This window comes from Zootoca vivipara, chromosome 4 (genome assembly GCF_965207765.1).
Source record: "Zootoca vivipara chromosome 4, rZooViv2.hap1.1, whole genome shotgun sequence".
Classification (NCBI taxonomy): Eukaryota; Metazoa; Chordata; class Lepidosauria; order Squamata; family Lacertidae; genus Zootoca; species Zootoca vivipara.
In genome coordinates, this window is record NC_142587.1 from 38,283,218 (window position 1) to 38,304,468 (window position 21,251).

Below are 21,251 nucleotides of genomic sequence, written 5' to 3' on the forward strand. Positions count from 1 at the left end.
CACGGAGAGACCTGGATTGAATAAAGACACTGGATTCTTATCTCATTATACATGATAAAGCTGGAAGGAATTCTCACCCCTTGCTTTTTCCTGTAGACCATTTGCAGTCGTTAACGGTCATCAACAGCTATCAGTCTGTCAATCACCCCTCCCTCCACCCTTCTGAGTAATACCTCCCCCCACCATCTGACTATATATACATATTTCGGCGTATAAGACGACTGGGCATATAAGACGACCCTCAACTTTTCCAGTTAAAATATAGAGTTTGGGATATACTCGCCATATAAGAATACGACCCGGCGTATAAGACGACCCCCGACTTTTGAGAAGATTTTATTGGGTTAAAAAGTAGTCTTATACGCAGGAATATACAGTAAGCGTCTGGGGACTTCTGCTTCAGTGTATCTGAAGAAGTGTGCATGCACACGAAAGCTCATACCTATGACAAATTAGTCTCTAAGGTGCTGCTGGAAGGAATTTTTTTTAATTTTGTTTCGACCATATGTAACTGATTGTTTCACCCCTGTTTACAGCAGTATCGAAGCTTCACATTATACATTTTTTTTGTTTTACGAAAGCTTGGCATTTATGCAAAGCAGAGCCTTTGACCATACAGTGTTCAGTTTTGTCACATTTTACAGTTAAAATGGTAACAACTAAAGCCAGCTCTCTTGCTGAACGTAACCCCAAATGATTTATGATGTGACTTGAAGCAATTTCCCAACAAAGATAATTCTTATATCGGTCCCTGAGGTCATAGGAAGAATTAAGAATGGTGTCTCTGCTTTCCGATAAGGTCGACCAAACCTCAGCATTGCTGTGTTTTTCCTAGGAATGAGCAGTAACTCGTAATTTTTATAGATCTATTGCAGGGATCATAGTATGATAGAGTTGGAAGGGACCTCAGGTGTCATTAGCGCCAACCCCCTGCAATGCAGGAATCTCAGCTAAATCATACATGACAGATGGCCATCCAACCCCTGCTTAAAAACTTCCAAGGAAGGAGAGTCCGTGGAATCTCCTTTCTTGTAAGTCAAATCCATTGGTTTGGGTCCTATACTGTGGAGCAGGAAAAAAAAAACATTTTTGTATGTCTTATACTATTGCTGTACTTACCCCCCTCATTTTTCTTGTTGTATCTTTTTGTAAGCTGTTTCAATGTCTTCGTGTGCTGTATAACTTTTCTGAAATAAATAAATAAAGCAAAATAAATTTTATTTCCTCCAACACTGAGCTTTAGGATAAAAGCTCTGTCTGTGGGGACATTTTTTAAGCACAGGATCCCCCCCCCAAGGCTCAGACATGACATCGGTTGAGACAGATTCCCACCTTGCAATTATCTGGTCCTCTAATATATCGCTCCTATTATTATCCTTTAATTTTGCCCTTTTCCCCCCCACCTTGCCTCCTAAGTTCTTGTTCAGATATGGTCTAGACAGTCCTATGTGTGATGTGAAGCGGCAATGTGATTTGAGGGGTCCGAATCACAAATCACAAGGCTGCAAGATCAAGTCTGTTGAGGAATATGATCAATCAAGCCGATTCCGAGGCTTGGTGACAATAGAAATCTAATTTGGCAGTTAAACCCATTCAGGATGAAGTCAGTTTGCCAGTTGAATGCAGCGTGGGCGCATGAGACAAAGCAACATTCACCTCCAGCTGAAAGACTCTTGAAGCAGAAATGACATGACTGTCCAAAATATGTGTGCAGAATATGTGTGCCTGGGGGGAAGCAGGGGAAGGTAATCCGAGTTGTGCAACAAAACTTCATTAATACCAGCTTTGTGTATTGCAATAGGAAACTGGGATATTTCTTAGTGGCATATTGCATATGTTGAACTAAGTATCAGTGGACAAGTTCCAAATCTGTTACCTTAATATATTTCCTTCCTTTCTAATGGCAGATAAATCATTATTAGCCTTCAACCTAGATGTATATCGAACTTCTGAGGAGTTGCACCATTAAAGGAAGGGATTCCCCCCCCCCAACAGGCTCAGACATGAGGTAGCTCATCTGCTTTGCATGCAGAAGGTTCCGGGTCCAATCCCTGGCATTTCTGGGTAGGACTGAGGTGACCCTTCTCTGAAACCCTGGAGAGCAGCTGTCCAAATTGGTGGACAATACTGAGCTAGATGGACCAGTGGTCTTCCTTAGCAAGTTTCTTATATCCGTCTTGGATAGAGTGCAAAGGGGTTTGTGAATGTTTCATGCAATTGCTTCCCATGTTTTTTGGTTAACTTCTGCATCTTGTGCCAATTCCTGGAGGGCATCGTGCATAGATATTCCACCAGAAAGATGAATAATAGATTCATGACTCGCTCAGACTTTCTCCACTTTAGCCTAAAACATGGGCCCATGTCAGAGGCAGCTACTCGTGAGAGGAAAAATTATTTTGCGTTTTGGGAAATTCTGAAGCAGTGGCCCCATTCAGCCTGATAGGCACATCTGAATGCTGAACATTTGATCTAGCAGTTAGAGGTCTACTGTGACTTCTAGAAATGAGCTTACAGTGACATAAAGCCTCAGAGAATGCGCTTGAACAAGCATTCTCACATGCAAAATATGGCCATTGGGCAATATGCCAAGAGAAGCAGAGAGAGAGAATTCTACTATGCAAGGTAAAATTTGCCTTCCTCTCAGAATCTTCTTTTTGCCTACCATTCCTCCCCCACCCTTCATATACTTTTCCAGAACTGCCGCTACCTAAAATGCTAATAGTTAGCTGACCTAACTACGTAGATTCTCTGATGCCTAATGCTTGGAATGAACTAGTTCAGTTTAATGAAGTTCACTGCAATAGTTCAAAAATATCTGAACTGCACCTGAAAGTAATTCTCATAATTGCTGGGTGAACTAAATGCCAATTAAGTTCATTGTGGGAGGAGGGAGAACTCTGAGTGCTTCCTAGTCAATCTTCAATATCTTACATGTCTTTTACAGTGGTACCTCGGTTTATGAACACAATTGGTTCCGGAAGTCTGTTCATAAACTGAAGCGTTCATAAACTGAAGTGAACTTTCCCATTGAAAGTAATGGAAAGTGGATTAATCTGTTCCAGACAGTCCGCGGAGTACTTAAACTGAAGCGTTCATAAACTGAAGCGAACTTTCCCATTGAAAGTAATGGAAAGTGGATTAATCCATTCCAGACGGGTCCACGGAGTACTCAACCTGAAGCGTACTTAACCCGAAGCATGGGTGTAATTGATTCTGGAAGTCTGTTCATAAACTGAAGCGAACCTTCCCATTGAAAGTAATGGAAAGTGAATTAATCCATTCCAGGTGGCTCTGCGGCGTTCGTAAATTAAAAATGCATAAATCAAGGTGTTCATAAACCAAGGTTCCACTGTATACTCTTTGGGCCTTTCAGCTTAAAGAAAGTGGACGGGGATTACACAATTCACATTCCACTGTGGTTTGTTTGTTTGTTTTTAAAAATATGTTTTCTTAGCCTTCTTAAGTGTATTTTATACTTCAGCACCATAGCTTCTTCCATTCTGGATGCCGGAGTGGGGATGCAGAGGATCATTTGGATGAACTTGAACTGAACTGACTGTGAACTGAACTACAGTACTTTGTTTTTTAAAGGGATGAGTGGGAACAGGAATTAGTTCCTTTTTCGACATGCTTGAACTCCAACTACCCATAGTTCCTTTTGAAGAGGAACTTTCTGAGCTCTGCTAGTGCCAATGCATCATCTTCCTATAAATGACATGGAGCCACATTTGAGTATAACCTCTCTGGTTGTGTGAGCTTTGAAAACCACATTCTTTTACTGAACTAGGCTAAAGCTGTATTCGTCATCAGCTTTGCAACTTAAGGCATTGCTGGCAAGGGGGAAAGAACTAGAAGCCATCTAGAACAGGCACCCCCAAACTTCGGCCCTCCAGATGTTTTGGACTACAATTCCCATCATCCCTGACCACTGGTCCTCTTAGCTAGGGATCATGGGAGTTGTAGGCCAAAACATCCGGAGGGCCGCAGTTTGGGGATGCCTGATCTAGAATGACATGCAGACAGAGTCATGCTGTATACAGATGTAGCCCTGGAATAGAAAGCTATCCACTTCCCCATTTCAGGGATCATCTCTTACTTATGCTAATAATTTGCTAATTATTTAGCAAAAAAATATTGTACATTGTCCCCTTAACTATATATTTTGTGCACTGTGTGTGTGTGTGTGTGTGTGTGTGTGTGTGTGTGTGTGTGTGTGTTAATGAGAGTTTCTGTAGGAACTGCCCCTACTTTTTAGAATACTGTTCTTTGCTCTAGGACTAGGTCTTGTGTAACCCCTCCTATGTGGTTTAATATGCACACACATATCAGTAATAAGGTGTCAGACTTGATCTTTCGAATAGTCCTTTTTGGCTATAGAGCATATGACTCTCTCCAGCTGTTAACCGCACATCTCACAAAGCAAAGACTAAGGAAAGCTCTATAAATGGGTTTTGTTTTAGAACCAAGTGTCCCCAGTTATAGAAGCCACTACTCCTATGTTTAGCAAACAGCTTGCTTTCCAGATGTCACATGCGAAAGGGAACATGCTGTGCTAACGGCATCTGTCCTCTTAGCAAAGGTTCAGTGGCCATGCGTTGATTTTATTTCAAAATGCAGGAGAGACTTCCTAGTTGCACTAGTTGTTCCCAAATATTTGTAAGAAAGTTTCAGCAGCTTGTAGCCTTAGCCTAGGCCACATTCATTTGGAGCCGAGGCTCATAGATTGCTTGTATATTTACTAGAAAGTCAATCTCATTGCAATCAGATGTATATATATTTTACCTGTAATTAAACCCTACTGAACACTGGTCCATGCATATTGTCATGCTGATCCTGCATATTGGACCAACAGAAAAATGTAACTAACTTTTAATTTCTATTTCATCCTTCATCTAGTTGTAGGTACATTTATTAACAGCTCCACCCAACACCATATCACAGATCTTGAGGTTTCTTTAACACTTCTGTTACTTAAACAGGGTTCACAGAGTAGGAGGCGGCCAAGGGGACATTTCCTGTTTTGCCTCAAGCTGCAAAACATCCTGGGCTAACCCCTGTGCATGCTTCTTCCTAAAATGACATGTGAATAGCCTACCGGAATAATCCTGGAAAAACTATCCAAATGTGAAGACTTATTCATATATATATAATCACTTTTATTATGTTTCATTGTTCTGAAAACCACTTCCCAAGATCAAACGCTGATGATTATTGTAGCTGACCAAATTGTGTCAGATGTCACGGTATTCACAAAATTATTGGGAGGATAGAATCCCGTATTGGGGAAACCCACAGAAAGTTGCTGCAAACAAGACTACTTCGCAACAACAGCAAACAAGTTAACTACAGGCTAGTTCCGTGCTCAGTCTGCTTGCAGTCGATTTCTCTACCATCCCTGCTGTTGACCTAACAAAAGAGCCACTCGTGCTTTTATATGAACTTTAGTTTTAATATAGGAAGCAGCCATAAGAACTGTCCTAATAACTCCAGGGGCCCTGAAGAAAATGACTCTGGGAAATGATGGCTGATATAACTAGCATTTTCCCACCCCACCTCTTTACTGTAAATTCCAAGCCCTACTTTTCAAAGACCACTTTTTAACTCTCAGAATGTGAAAGCCTCATTGTTGGGTTACAAGGAGATTGGATGCCTGTCAACCATAAGTATTATGCTCTGTAATAATGCTTCTAATATTAAAAGTCAGTCATGGCATTAAAACCAAATCTAATCTCTCTCTTGTGATGCCTTGCTGCTGTTATGAAACCTAATTCCTGAGAGTTGGCAGCGGAATTCCTTTTTCTTTTCTTTCTTTTTACTTTTTGGTTTTACACTGAGCTCTTGTTTTACCCCTAAGGAGTCTGTATTTTAGTGGGATACGAGAAAAGGTTAAAATTATGTTTATTTGCATACCCTTCTAGTGTAAAATAAACCACCCAGGGCAGCTTACAAGATAAAAGCATTCCATACAGAAGAGGCAAAACACAAAAACTCATAAAACACAAAAAGGGCTGTCTCAAAGTTTAAATCTCTTCAGATTTTACATACATCTGGTATGTCTTTCATTGTTCAGAGTGGCTCTTCCTAAAAGAGGTTGCCAAGGATTTTCTGGGTTCCCAGGACTCTCCCTCTCTGTCATTAAGAGGCGTTTGCTAAGGGTGCTCTGGGATTTTGGACTCACTGGCTCCTCTCCTTCTCCTTCTCTTTTCCCTTTCTATTCTCTGGAGACACTGGATCCTTTAATTGTTTTAGAGGGCAGGCTTTGTGATTATGTAGAGATGCGATACAACCAGAACAGAGGTACGAGTGTTGTTGTTATTGTTTTTGCATACCAGGGTCATTTGGGAAAAGAGGGGGAAATCCCAGCTCCCAACCAGTTCAACCAACAAAAGCCAGTTCAACAGTTGCAAACTACTTAAAAACTGATTGGGGTGTGGCGTGTGTGGTGGTGGTGGGGGCTGTATGGAAAGGAAGGAAGGGGGATGGGAGGAAATTGCCCATGCCTGCAGATACATGGAAACTTCAAAGAAAGCTGCTCTAAAGCTGTTCTTCAAGCCCTTCTAAAATCAGTGTATCGAGTGGGTCAAATCTCTCTTCGGCTTTTCCACACACTTGGCATGATCAGATTTTCACAGGAAACCTCTGGCACAGCCACAGAACATCATGAAAAGCTCTTGAACACAGGGAATTAATCGGTGCAGAAGCCAATTAAATATGGGTCAAGCAAGAGTATGGATGGGCCCTTTGTTGTGTTCATACATTTCAAGAGGTCTATGCTGACTTGGACTGGCTTTGAATACAGCCCCAAAGATCTACAATAACCATATTGGGGAAGGGAAGAGAGAAATATATGAATACCTAACTCACTGCTTTCTCAGTTGAAGCCCAAAAACGAAAAACTTTTAAAGTGTTTTCCTAAATTCAAGCAAAATAACAATGCAAAATTAGATGGTCTAATACGGTATCTGCAGTTGACATCCAATTATTACAATATGAAGCAGGTGCCGGGGGGGGGGGCAAGTGAAAATGAAGTACTGAAAAAAGAAATTCCAGAAAAGTTTCTGACTCACATCAATGCCCCCCCCCCAATAAGTCTTCAGAAACTAAAAATACCACTGGCACCAATGGGAAGTTTACTCCCAAAGTTTGATTGATAAAAGGTGGAGCAGATTTTGTTGTAGGATTGTAGCTGAGGAGGGAAGAGTTAAGCCACCCCTTGTGCTGCAGTCCCGATGAAAATCACACTTTCTCCCTCACACACTGTGTTCTTAGTACCATTACATTTTGTAAAGAGGCCCACAGAGTTTTATGCCTGTGTATTTAATGTAAAGTGTGGTCAGGCCCTCGAACTCTTAAGTCTGTGAATATATCAAGAGACCGACTTAAAGGAGTGCTGTTCCAGGACTGCCTCAGAAATCAGGCCATATCACAATGGGCTTGTGAAGAATTGAGTATGTCCTGTGGGAAACCAAACAAACGGGAACCAGAGCATGTGGGGGAATCATTAAGGTGTACATTTTACACGGTGTTTATCGAGGCTTTAATGAGACTGTTGCTCCAAATTACTAACTCTCTCTCACACACACACCCAACGTGTTCTTCCTCATAAAGTTTCTGATATTAAAAAGTCTTTGTTGGGAAACAGCACAATGCTCCTGTCCTAATAACATGTTTTTACATTAAAGAAGAAAGACAGCAGTGGGCCTCTTGAAAGTCTTTGGAGGAATATTGTAATGAGATCCATCCTAGTGCTCTAATTCTAGGGAAAGGTTGACTCAGTATAACCTTTTTACCTCAAGTAATAGGCACAATCAATACTCGCTCACAATGGATAGTCTCAAGTGATGGCTGCTATTGCCGTTCCATTCTTCCTGGTTGTGTCAATTGACACTTGAGACATGCTCATCTACAGGACAAATGGGACAACAGCCTTGGTGAAACAATGCCATCAGCTTCTGGGTAGCCTGTACGCCTACAGCAGCCCTGGGTGAAACTGCATTATCCTTAAGAACAACCTGGCATCGATGTAGAAGAAAATGGTAGCAATAGGACAGACAGTACAATTGAGATGAATTTGGATTTGAGTGAAAGGTAAATGTTGGCAACAGCACAAAAGGGAGACCAGATTGGGTGAATAAATGAATAGAGAGGGTAAGTCCAGAACCCCTGGCTTACCTGGAACCTGGAAGCAAGTCCCACTGGCATACACAATATGTCAAGTCCAGCAGTCAGGAAACCCAGTCCAGGAAGCACAGTCCTGTAGAGGTTCTGGAGCATCCAAGCTGAGGTCCGTCAATATGGGCAGCTGAGCAGACACAACATCTGGCTGGGCTCTCCTTTCCTCTCTTGAGTCTTAATTGTAGCATCTGGGCTTGATGAGACATGTGACCCTCACCTGTACTAAGCTTAATCAAGCCAAGGAATCCCATACCTCCTCCCTGAGCTAACAACACCCACCTGGGCTGTGGGCCCTTGCCTGACTCGGCCTCCCAGAGCATACCTCCTCCTATGCTTCAGAGCCCTCCTTGTTTGTGGAGATGGGGGGCCTCTCTGGCTCTGATTATGGGTCCTGCTCTTCTGGTCCCTGCACACTGACCCTCCATCCCCTTGCTGTCCTCCATCACCCAGTGTGTACTTTCTGCAAAGCCAACATCTCCTTTTCCACCCCCAGCTTGCCCTGGTGGGCCCCCGTCGCAGCTACACTCATCACCAGAATCCTCTTCCTCCTCCTCGTTGTCCTGCCAGTTCATGGCAGAGTAAAGGAAGATGTTGGCCTTGGCATAGTTACTGGAGGAAGGAAAGCAATATATTGACTAGTCTGTGGCCCTCCAGACGTTGCTGGAATACAATGCCCATTGCTTGCTCCTGAATCTTGGCCATGTTGACTGAGGATGATGAGAGTCATAGGAGTCAACTCATAGGGGCTGCAGTCCCTATGTCCATAAAACATTTGAGGAGGCCAGCCCCCAAAAAACTGATGGGCATTGCCATTCACGTGGTGTGTGTGTGTGCCACATCTTGTGGTGGGGTGTGGCTTACCTGTGCCGCCTCAATATTTTATTCACATTGGGACCCCTGATGGGAGTTGTTAGAATCCAGCATGTTTTCCACCCCCTATATGGATATGCTTTTAGCCTACCCTGTTTCATGGCTAAGACAAGACAGACATACAAACAGACATTCCCATTAAAACCAAAAATGAGGATATGTTTGTGTTGCAGTATTGAGTAATTGCACTTGGTAGAGCTGGAAATAAGGATGTGTTTGCAACCACGGTACATTCACAAGGATATCCAATGTTTTTTTTTAAAAAAACATACTTTTTATTAATTTTACAGAATACAAAAAAAAAAAACGGTACATACATAAACCCCTTTTCCACCTCCTTCCTACCCACCCACATGGGTCCTCCCCTGCCACAGAAGTATCCCATGTATGTGAACAGTCAGAGATGGTCCATTTTATGCTTGGATTTCTGTCCTCCTCCCCCTCCCCTGACCCCATAGCCCCCCCCCTGCCACCAGGGAGCTCCAGCAAACCAGGGCAGTACGCAGGAGGCCATCCATCCAACCATCTATTGTCATACCAAAAAAAGAGAAAAATAGAAATAGGAAAAAAGAAAAAAAAAAGAAAGGGCAAAAAAAGAGAAAAAAAACAATACAAAACAGAAAATTTTTTTCTTACATTCATGATTGTAAAACCATATTTTGTGGGCTTCCCCTCCCCCCCCCTTCCCCGGTTTTCATCCCTTTTTAATCATCTGCAACAGTTTCTTACTTTATAAAAATACACCTTTGTATCTTATACAACTTATAAATCAATTGTTAACATTTTCATCTAATATTCAAATCACTGAAAAATCAAACTCCCATTTTATCTTCCCGTGCCCAATTTTTTCTCCCTCTATAAGCCTCCATATTTTCACATTTTCCAAAATCCATTCACTTTTAAAACTATAACTATTCTCAATTTAACCTTACATCCCCGATTACCGGCTCCACCCCCCCAATCCAGCAAATTCCATAATCAGCAGACCAGTTATAAACCTGTTAATCCATCCATATAATCACAACATCACTTTCCCTTCACCCCACCCCCTGTTTACAGTCTTTTGCCATCCAGGCCACCATACAGGACCCCTGAATTTCTTCTCTTCTCTGCATATTTTTTCCTTCTTCCCTGTGGGCGTTCTGGAGTTCCAATAATACCAATCGTGCCCCCCTCAAAAGCAGGGCACACCATCCAACTTTTTGTAGAGTAAAGTCATCATTTTTTTCGTGGTGTGCTTCATTTTGTGTTGAATCATCACAGTCCTCATCTTCATCTTTTCCTTCCAAATCACAGTCATCATCATTGTCATTCTCACATTCATCTTTTTCAGTGTCAAAAGCTTCATCTCCTAAAAAATCATATTCTGCCATCACCATCTGAAATTTTTGCTGTAACTCTTGCCGTCGTGTCTCCTCTTGACATAGCTCTATTCTTGTTTCCCACATTAAGGTCAAAACAGACCGCTGGAACTCAGGGGAACACTTTTTTGTTGACATAATTCAATCCTGCCAAGGTCAAAACTTGTCACGTGGGGTGGAATATGATCACAGTTTATTTTCTCGACTCCATTTTAACAAGCTGGCTGCATTCTTCAAGTCTTATTAACAATAAAGTTCGAACTCACATTTCACAAACATTTAAACCAAAAAAGAAATTCCACAAAGTCCAGAAATACAAAGTGAAATAAAAATTGACTCATAAATCCTGATCAACTCACTGGGTTGTCTGGGCTGCCGGCTCCCGAGGAAAAGAAAGATTTTTCTCAGTCTTTACCTCTTGCTGCAGGGCAGTCATAAACCACAGTCTCTCTCCCCTTCTCACCCTGCATCAAAGGGGAGATTCTCTTTGATGCCTTTGAGGGATCCTTTTGAATTCCAAATCTTCTGTTTATGGCTTCGGGTTTCTATTTACTGTCTCTTTTGTTGCCGTGGGGGGGGGTGGCTTCCTCTTTTCTCCCCTCTCTCCCAGATCCAAATTGTTTTATAATCCAAATCGTGAGGTTACTTACAGTCTTTTCCAATCGTTTTATTTTCGGAAGAATCCAGCGCTCTCCGCCTTCGGCTTGAAGCTTCTCCCTGCTAGAATAACGTTGCCTTTCAAAATGGCCCCCACGACTTCTACCCTCCTCGCTCCGGAGCTCTTATTAGAGCTAACCGAAGAGTTGGGGAGTCCGGATTGGGGCTGTGCCGAGCAAATTGCCCCCGGGACGCCCTTCCCGAGGTTCTAAGGGGCGCAGCGTCGCTCTCGCTGCCCTCCCCACTCCTAGCAGGGACGGGCCGTCTCGGAGACGAGACGAAACCCCGCCAATCGGCGCCGGCGCTGAACCCGGAAGCTTCAGGATATCAAATGTTTTGGAGGTGTAGAGGCAGTGACTCATAGTCTGGTTTCTGTATGTTAAAACGAAATGTTCTCTTACTCAGAAGAGATTAAGGCAGAAATAGCAACTGGGAGAAATGGTTGAAGTGCATCCATTTGTATAGGTATTTTGAAAGCTGGCAGCAAAAGCGTTTGTTCCCCAAGCCCAATTTGTGGCCAATTTTTTTTAATATTTTTAAAAAATGAAACAAAAGACTAGTAGTTCTGGGATCCAGCTTGCAGCTGGGATCCAGTGAGTAAGCTAGCAATCTGCATCGGTAATACACCCAAGGAAGCACTGCTGATCTTTTAATTAAACCATGATCACCCAGTTTAACTTGTCTCCAAATGAAAGCAAGGTATGCTGATATAGCAGGTGACTTCACAGCACCTGTTGACAACTTTACCAACATCAATTCCTGTCTGTACAACCTCCATCACACTCTAATTGATGCAAAATCAGAGTGAGTGGGAGTTGTTCAACAACACACAATGTTCACTGGAATTCTTTTGTTCAGGTCTGTTTGCTTAAATAGAGCTCATACAGGAAACTTCCCAATGGGTTTTCCCCTAATGGGAATTTTATCATAGCTTTCCGTGTGGTGTAAATGGTCTGCACCCATTAGTAATTCTCAACAGATACTGTGAATTACGTTAGTATGTCAGTCATGCCTTGTTTTTATTTGGAGACAATTGAAATGGAAATCAGTGTGGAGCATTAAGGTACACATCAACAATTGCCTTCAAAAAAAGTTTGCAATTATCTGAGTTTCAGTGCAAATATCCCGCACACTAACCTTGAACTATGCCAGCCAAGGACAATGAACAAACTGACAAAAACCAGCCAGACCAATGGATTTCTTAAAAAGAGATACAGACAGGAATTGATGTTGGTAAAGTTCTTTGATCAAAAGTATAATTCAAGCATTAGTTTCAGGAAATAAATCTTTGCTAAGGTTAATGGTACAGCAAACCCCATTTGTTTCCCTTAAGCTGTTTTCCATATTTGAATGTTAATTATGAATGTGGTGGTATTTCTCCCCAGAAAGATAAGTGTCAAAAATATTGTGTTTACAATGTAACTGACATGTCAGAGATAGTCATCAACTATGATCTCCAGAACCGCCTTGTCATAGAGAAAAGACAAATGGTGTATCAAAAACTACTTTCAGCTGAAAGTAATGTGTATGCATTACCTAAAAACACTGCAAGGTCATTCTTTTTCTCAATTTGGAACAAACCTGGTTTGGGGGAAATTGGATCAAAATACAGTTTGCTCAAGAAACAACAGGATAGTTATAGGATAAAAATATAACATTCTTAGTATACTTTGGAGATAGAGTCAGGGATTGCAGAGTTGTGGTTGAGTAACAAAAGTTGAAATCATAGCCTGTTGGGCTGTTATGAAAAGATAGCAGCCCACAGAATGCAAATAATTGTATGTTTTATGCAGCCAGCGTGCCAGGTTTAGCCAATGTGGTGCCCTGTTGTTGGACTCCAACTCCTATCATCCACAGCTGGCATGGCAAACACTCAGAGATGATGGATCCTGTAGTTCACCAACATTGGCTAACCAGCCTCTATGCCCCCAAATTCATGTGAACCGTCACTGCTGTGAAGGAGGATGGGGAAAGAACCTCCATCTCACCCTCTGACTAATGGAAAGTAATTGGAAATCTGTCTTGGTGTTTTCAGGAAGTGTCTTATCACATTTACCATCTTATAGTACACATGACTAGAAGTTGGCAACTTCTTGGCAATTTCTTGCTGGTAAATGCTAATGACTTCCTGGAGTTTCCATACAGCTCCAGGTATATTTGCCACCTGGAGTTGCCTTGAAGCATTTAGGGAATGAATCATTCAGTTACCAAGTTAGCTGCCTGTACCTTAGACACAATTATAATTTTGACTACCGGTATAACCACAGAGCCTAGGGCTTGCTGATCAGAAGGTCAGCAGTTCGAATCCCTGCGACAGGGTGAGCTCCCGTTGCTCGGTCCCAGCTCCTGCCAACCTAGCAGTTCGAAAGCACATCAAAGTGCAAGTAGATAAATAGGGGCCGCTACAGCGGGAAGGTAAACGGCGTTTCCGTGTGCTGCTCTGGTTCGCCAGAAGCAGCTTTGTCATGCTGGCCACATGACCTGGAAGCTGTACGCCGGCTCCCTCGGCCAATAATGTGAGATGAGCGCCACAACCCCAGAGTCGGTCACTACTGGACCTAATGGTCAGGGGCCCCATTACCTTTATATAGTATCTATAAATAACATATTACGCTGGTGTAATAGTTGCCAAGCAATTCCAGGATAATTTATGTACTTCTCAAAGGCCTGAGATTTCCACATGCTCCATTGCAACGCAGGCTCTTTGCACAATGTGTAAGTCACCTGTGCATAGCTGCCAAGTTATCCCTTTTTTACAGGGATTTTCCCTTATGCTGAATAGGCTTCCTCGTGAGAAAAGGGAAAACTTGGCAGCTATGCACCTGTGTTGCTTCCCAGCCCAGCCCATCTCACTGCATCTTAATAGCTTTGTATTAATCATGTAATACCACATACTGGCGAATACAAATGCAATCGAAACTAATTTGGTCCCTTCTTCCAATTAAGTATTTTAGAGATTTCCACCCTGCCTTTCAAACAAATCCCCAGGGTGGTTTATGCAACTTCAGAGATGCAATAAAAACATAAACAAAGAACAGGCAAACAATATGTTTCAAAAAGCAAAAAAAAAAAGAATGGAACAAGTGATAGAACATCAGAAAGCAAAGCACTGTGCTGGTCACAGCAACCATTTTAAGTCACTCCCCCCAAGTTGAGACCATGACAGTGGGTTCAAACAATAGAAGGGCCAATGCAGGTATCAGAGCACTAAGGGGGTTGGGCCATTATATTGACATGTTTGTACATGTGATGCTCATATTATGATGATGGGGTGTGCAAGTGGAAAGAGTGTCTCTCTTTACATCTTGTACTCACTCAATGGTGTCCCTATTAGTAGAGTCCAGGCCAGACATTGCTCCCATTGCAATATCCCTACTTCCTCTTCATACCAGTGAACGGCAGCTAGTCATTTATGTAAGAGAAATATAAAAGGGTTCATCTGGGGATTTGGCTAGGATGAAAGCCATTATCTCCGAGATAAATAGTTCCATAATTATCTGTAATCAAAGCTAGAGACGCAGTCCCCTTCTCTTCTGCACATCTACAGAAATCTTCCTTTGTGTGTAAAAGCAGACTTTAAAGTTCAGAGTCCATCTTCCCAAACTCAAGTAAAGTGCCACATAATCTCAGAACAGTAGGAATAGCTTTGGCAATCAAGGTTCTTTTCAAATGTGGACTTGCCAAAGCATTTGTATAGCCAGAAAGAACAGTTTTGCTAGGTCTTTCTTTGTGCATACCCTGAATTACAAAAGGATTTGTTATAATAATGTCAAAAGGAACCTGAAAAGGACTGCGTGATGGCATGGAAATGCACTTCGTCTTGCTGAGATGCATACAATATTCAAGAGGTGCCAATGTGAATTTGGATTAGACTGCATTGGACTTGCCTAAGACTTGCTGTGATGTAGATTGCCAAATAGTGATATGCAGCATCTGAGTGAAATACTGTATGTGCATGGTCTGTGTGGCAGGCCAGTGTTTGCAATAATCCAACTCATTGGCAGTTATTATACATACAAGCATCTATTGTTAAGAAAAAGAGAGAGAGAGGCAACTTCACACTACTGCCTTTGAAAGTGGTTGTCAATTGAATACTTCAGAGCTGAACAGTGGTCAGACTTCAGGAATATGTAGATCTACAGAGGTGAAAGGAGTCGTGGTTCCAATTTTTATCTTATTAACAACATTACTAGTAGAAAATGTGTTAAGATTCAATACAATTCATTCCTCTCATGTTGAGTATTAATATAATGACACCCTTTATAATTTCTAAATGATTATGGATCAGCTATAGTGTTGTGAAGGTGCTGTCATGACCTTTCATTTTTTATTCTCTTTTATGCAAGTTTCTGACTTGCATAAATTTGACAACCCCAAGGTGTTTCCACAACTTTCATATTAATTCTACCTTAATGGGACTCTTTGACAACTTTCCAGGTTTGGGCATTTAATATCCTAGCCATAGAAAGAATATAAAACACGTGTACCTGATAGATCGCCAGAAGACTGCATTTTACAATATTTAGTAGGCAGAATGGATATCTCAGTTTAAATCTGTTTGAAATATACAGTAACTTTAATCATCACGTTGCCATAAGCCCATAGCCTTCTGGCATCTCCAACATATATGATTAAAGTGTTTTGAAATTAATGTATCAGTCCCAACAATTTCCTGGCTCTGACACATTCTCACTCATATATTTTAACAATCCAAAGTGGAGCTTTCCCACTTTACTGAATCAATGGGAAATTAGCTAAGAACATAATAGTGCCATCACACCACACCAAGCACCTAGGACCTACATCCTTGCTTCCTACTGTGGTCAATCAGATGCTTCTGGGAAGTCCACAAGCAGGGCTCAGAAGAAATGGCCCTCTCGCAATGGTGCTCCCCAGCAACTGGGGAGGACAGTAGACTTCCTGTGAACACAGAGGATCCATATAACCAACATGGGTAGTAGTTATAGTTAGACCTATCCTTTATGAATCTGCCCAGATCATGGGGAAGCCGTGAATTTCTTGGCCTTATGGCTGAGGTCAAATATATGGTGTAGCAGTACAACCATCTTTGGACTACTAAGGCCCCTGTTTTCCAAGTGCCCCTGTTTTCCAGGGACAGTCCCAGATTTACAGAAGCTGTTCAGGTTTCTAATTTGATCCCAGTTTGTCCCACTTTTCCTTAGGATGTCCCTATTTTCACCAGAGAAATATTGGAGGGTATGGAGTTATCTGACCCCTGAGCCATCTGAAGACAGCCCTGTATTTTTTCGAAATTTTTATTTTTTAAAAAAAAAAGTTTTAAAAAATATTTAATGTTTTATTATGCTTATATATTATGTTGGAAGCTGCCTAGGCTGGCTGTGGCAACCCTTTCAGATGGGTGGGGAATAAATAGTAAAATTATTATTATTATTATTATTATTATTATTATTATTATTATTATTAGACAGGACATCCCTATTTTCATTGGAGAAATGTTGGAGAGTATGCTGAGTTGACATCTGTATGTAGCTATACAGTATGGCATTCATTTAATCATGGCATCTGCACATAAGGAGGTTACTCAATTTTATTTTATTTTTAATAGTATCTGGTATGTTCCTTCCTGGTGAAAGGCTTCAGCTTGACTTGATTTGGATTCCCTCTCAGGGTGCTTAATTCCTCTTCAAAGCACAACTCATCTCACATCCTTCCAAAGGACACATTCGGTGTTCTCACCAAAAGAGAGCTACACACCTAAAAGAAATGAGGAAAACAAGGTGGAGCGACTACAGTGCTTTTATGTAGGAGGTTGGATAGTTTCAAGTAGACTTGTGCAACCAGTTCTGCTCCCATGGCAGCCATCCTTAGAAAACCAGGACACAAAATCAAAGCAGATGGGTCACCAATCTGATGCCTATAGGAAGCTTGTGAGAACTTTCCATAGGCACCTGGTTGGCCATCGTGAGAACAAAACTAGATGGGGCTTCGGTCTGGTCTAGCAGGGTTTGTCTTATGTTCTTAAGGAGCGGGCATGATTCATACAGTCCCATTTTCCCAGGTCCAGCATTCCAGGATGGGACTGAGGGCAGCAGGGGGGGGCATTTGCCAGTTAAAGGGCTTCAGACTCTGTCTAACATGCCTGCTACCAACAGACTGGCCTGCCCTTCATTCATACCCACAAGTGAGGACAACAGAGAGGCTGCCAACTGGCAAATTGCCTTCCTGGTAGCACTTACTCCAGTGTTTACCTTGTGGCATGGCAATGGGGGTTCCAAGGCACCAGGCCCTCGGATGACCTGGCTGGGGCAGGGCAGCTATGAAAGCAGCCGACCAAGGGGCCATCCAAAGTAGGAATGGGGCCTGGCTTTCCCTGAGGAGTTCTGTCAACTTAGATGTTCACATGTCCTCCAACATTTATCTGATGAAAATAGAGATATCCTATACGCGGGCGGCGCTGTGGTCTAAACCACAGAGCCTAGGGCTTGCCGATCGGAAGGTCGGTGATTCGAATCCCCGCGACGGGGTGACCTCCCATTGTTCGGTCCCAGCTCCTGCCAACCTAGCAGTTCGAAAGCACATCAAAGTGCAAGTAGATAAATAGGTACCACTCCAGCGGGAAGGTAAACGGCATTTCTGTGTGCTGCTCTGGTTCTCCAGAAGCGGCTTAGTCATGCTAGCCACATGACCCAGAAGCTGTCTGCGGACAAACGTCGGCTCCCTTGGCCAGTAAAGCGAGATGAGCTCGCAACCCCAGAATTGTACACGACTGTACCTAACGGTCAGGGGTACCTTTACCTCTATACAATAACAACAACCTGCCCATCTGATTGGGCTGCCCTAGCCATTCTGGGAGGCTTCCAACATACGTATATAAAAACAGAATAAAACATGAAATATTAAACATTCCCCCTATACAGGACTGTCTTCAGATGTCTTCTAATGGTTGTATCTCCCTGGCTCAGGGGTCACTTAACCCTCCAACATTTCTCCAATCAAATTAGGTATGTCCTAAGGGAAAACGGGACATTCCGGGATCAAATCAGAAATCGGAATGGCTTCTGTAAATCTGGGACTGTCCCTAGAAAATAGAGACACTTGGAGTCTGTGTTCATGCACTGTGGTGGATTTTGAACGAAGCCAGCTTGTTTCTAATGTTGCATGCGCTGCGCTGGGTGCATTGTTTGAATGACAGAGCAAAGCAGTTCAGGTAATTCAGTTCAGGCTGCCATCCCACTTAAGTAAGTGCCACTGAACAAAGCGAGACTTATTTCTGAGAAGACGTGCACAAAATTGCATTGTTATCCATCTACTTTGGGAGGAGTTTCTCTTTGTATACTAAAAGAGTCTCCATGAGCCTTCACTTCATTTTCCCACTAAGACTTCTGAACTCTGAGAAGTCCATTTGCTGTTCTTTTCAGCATAAAAGCTAACATTATCACTTCTGAAGGTATTTTGTTTGAGCGCAATGTTCCTGGAGGAGTGGAATGAGCCCGGATGAAAGGCGGTAGAAGAGTGCCATCTTGTGCTTATATTGGGAAATGTAGTTTAGGAAATAGAGGTGGTTGGGTGAGAGAGAGATCAGCTGTAAATGTTTAATATAGGCAATAAAATTCAACGAGAGGCATGCATCTTAACTAACATTGCACAGTCTACTGGAGACAGGGCTGCCAATTCTGTCACTCATGTTTCCAGCCAGATAGCTCAGTTAAACGAAGACTTTATGAGCTTTCCAAGCATTGCCCAAATATACCGTATTGCAGGTGCATTAGGTGTTTGCCAAGGAATAAGAACACGGGATAGATGCCATCGATACAACGGAATAGTGTGGCCACTTGTATTTGCATAAAATTCACCCCTACTAATCTATAGGTAGAGATGCAAATTGAGAAATATTTAATTAAGCAGAAATACAATACATCTCACAATAGTGAGGGAGGTTATGACAGAAGATATGTCTGCTGTCTAAATGCTATATTTTGAGTTACAGGTAGGTAGCCGTGTTAGTCTGGCATAGTTGAAACAAAATAAAAAAAATTCTTCCAGTAGCACCTTAGAGACCAACTAAGTTTGTCATTGGTATGAGCTTTCGTGTGCATGCACACTTCTTCAGATACACTGAAACAGAAGTCACCAGACCCTTATATATAAGTGTGAGGGTGGGGAGGGGTATCCTCAGGAGGGTGGTGGGATGACAAACTTAGTTGGTCTCTAAGGTGCTACTGGGGGAAAAAATATTTTGCTATATTTTGATGGGCCTTCAAGGCATTGGATGGAATAAGTGTCTAATAAATGTGAACAACAACAACAACAACAACAAGATGACTGGGTTACATGCACATGTGGTGTATATTTCTGGGCCTTGTGTAACAAATTTATTCTCTATACGTAGCAGGGCGATGTGCTCAGACTTAACTCCAGTCTCTCATACAATGCACTGACAAGCTCCGCTTGTGAACCAGCTCAGAATTTCTAAAACTAATAAAAACTGTTCAGACCTTCCCAACTGTAATTTTTGAAAAGCCGTTCTCCATAAGAATACGTAATATCTGCAGTCTAATCTGCTCCAATATCTGCAGCTTTTGTTGTTGGTATCCATCAAAACGAAACACTTCAGGAAGCAGTTATTAACCATGTTTGCATGGGGGTTAGCAGAATTTAAGCTTTCAGAGATAATTTTATATGGAACACAGTACTCGTTTTATTGTTGTAATGTAAACCGAAGGAGTTGACATTTGGTAATGCGTTACCCTTTTCTTTTCATGTTAGGTGAGCATTGTCTGCAGATAATTCCCGTGCCATTTTCTTTTAATATTCACTGGGTTCTTCACCTATGTGCCAGAACAAATTCATCATACCCTCTACGTCCCGGTTTCTCTAAGCACCATCTAGAAGCCTCCCCGGTGAGGACCAAAGCCTGCTTGTGTCAAAATCAATAGCAAAACATCAATTGATTTCTATTTAGAACGATTTGAAGTCATATTGAATATACTGCAAGTGGGATCAGGCATGTAGAAAAATGGGGATTTGGTCTTACCCATTATTTCCTTCTTTGTGGACACAGGTGGTCTGTTTATTGGATTGCTCCTCTTCCTGGCCACAGACAGGGCTTATAGAATCATAGAACTGAAGAGTTGGAAGCGACAAGGGTCACCTAGTCCAACCTCCTGCAGGAATATTTTGCCCAGTGTGGGTGTTGAACCCGAGACCCAGAGATTAGGCATCTCTTTGGGAGCAGGGGGACTCCCATGGACCCAAACGAGGCTTGAGCAGTGCACTCCAACCTATCAGAGAACTTAGCAGCCACATTGAATGGCACCGGGTCAAAGAAGGCTACTAGCCTGGTTAAGAGTTCTGGAGACCTCAAGAGCTTGTCTCCACTTTTCGTGGCATTTTGGTTGGCCTAACAGAGCTGCAACCCTAATACAGATTTCAGGTGTTGTTGTTTTTCAAACACCTATTTTGCTGAGAAACCTTGAAATATTCAAAATACCCCTTTTCACATTTTTGCGACTCATTCATAACAGCACTGCACTTCCCGTGGGGCGAACTTTCCCATTGACAACTTTGCAACCCCACTGACTGAAGAGGATCCAGTCAGTTGATGCCGTGCTGAATTGTTGCTTACCGAATTCATTCCCCTTTATCACTGCCCTAGGTAATGATTGCTCAGTGACATCCTGCACCACACTGGGCAACATCAATTGCAACACCCTTTCCCATGGTTTAACTCACCACCCTGACAGTTTGATGCATGTAGCCTAGTCTGGAAGACACAGTGCACTAGCCTGAAAAAAACACAGTACAAGCAAGAGCTGTTGTCTCAAAATGTCAGAGATAAAAATTACATGAGAAAATAGGTGGCTGGAATTTTGAGGGAACTGGCACCCTGATCCTCAAATGGCGGCCCCAATCCAGTTAAAAGTTAGTCATGTACAAGCTTCACTGAAAGCAAAGGTGCGCAGTGCAATCTTATGCATGTTTACTTGGAAGTAAGACCCACTGTGTTTAAGGAGGCTTACTCCCTAGTAGGCTTGTTTAAGACCAGAACTTTGTATTGGTCACTAGTAATATACTTCATTGGCTTCAAAAGAACTTAACCATTGTTAACTTTGGTTGGATCAGAACCAATGTATGAAAATAAGCCTGCTCATATTGGCACATGTACTGCTATGTATACGTTAGGGCTTCCTACAGTAGTTTTCCTTA